Source organism: Sinocyclocheilus grahami, unplaced genomic scaffold (assembly GCF_001515645.1).
Source record: "Sinocyclocheilus grahami isolate Dianchi unplaced genomic scaffold, SAMN03320097.WGS_v1.1 scaffold1744.1, whole genome shotgun sequence".
Taxonomy (NCBI): domain Eukaryota; kingdom Metazoa; phylum Chordata; class Actinopteri; order Cypriniformes; family Cyprinidae; genus Sinocyclocheilus; species Sinocyclocheilus grahami.
This window is the reverse complement of record NW_015506923.1, coordinates 105,942-106,473: the sequence shown is the minus strand read 5'-3', so window position 1 is coordinate 106,473 and position 532 is coordinate 105,942.

The following is a 532-nucleotide window of genomic DNA, read 5'->3' as shown; positions in this document are numbered from 1 at the left end:
TGTCATGTTGCAATTATTCACAAGACTCTTGAGGAATCTAATGCCATATGAAACCATTGTCATAACACTTACGGTGGGTTTCAAATGAGTGTGAACGACAAGATTTGAGTGTGATGGAGGATAATAAAGATGATCTGTATAAAGTTTAAACTACAGTATTTTCCACACACAGGGTAGCATATGGATTCTGAAGACCTGGACCATAACACATACATAGAATTGATTATTTTGATGAACATTTTGTGGTGCTGCTTTTTGTGTTTCATGGAAAATAAGATTTAAATGAAATTATTAAATTATGTTTAAGTGATGGCAGATTTTCTAGTCATTTCAACATTTTTGCCTAAGAATGGAATGGAAATTTTAAAATTGTTATAAAAGAGATGTTTTGGTGGTGCAGGATAAAACATGCCAGAGTGATATTTCCTTATGAGAGCGTGTTGGCACTTACAGGTTATGTGCTCCAGATATATTAGTGTGTGTGTTATCTGAGATGCAATGTCCCTGAACGGGACTAATAGATCGGTAGGGG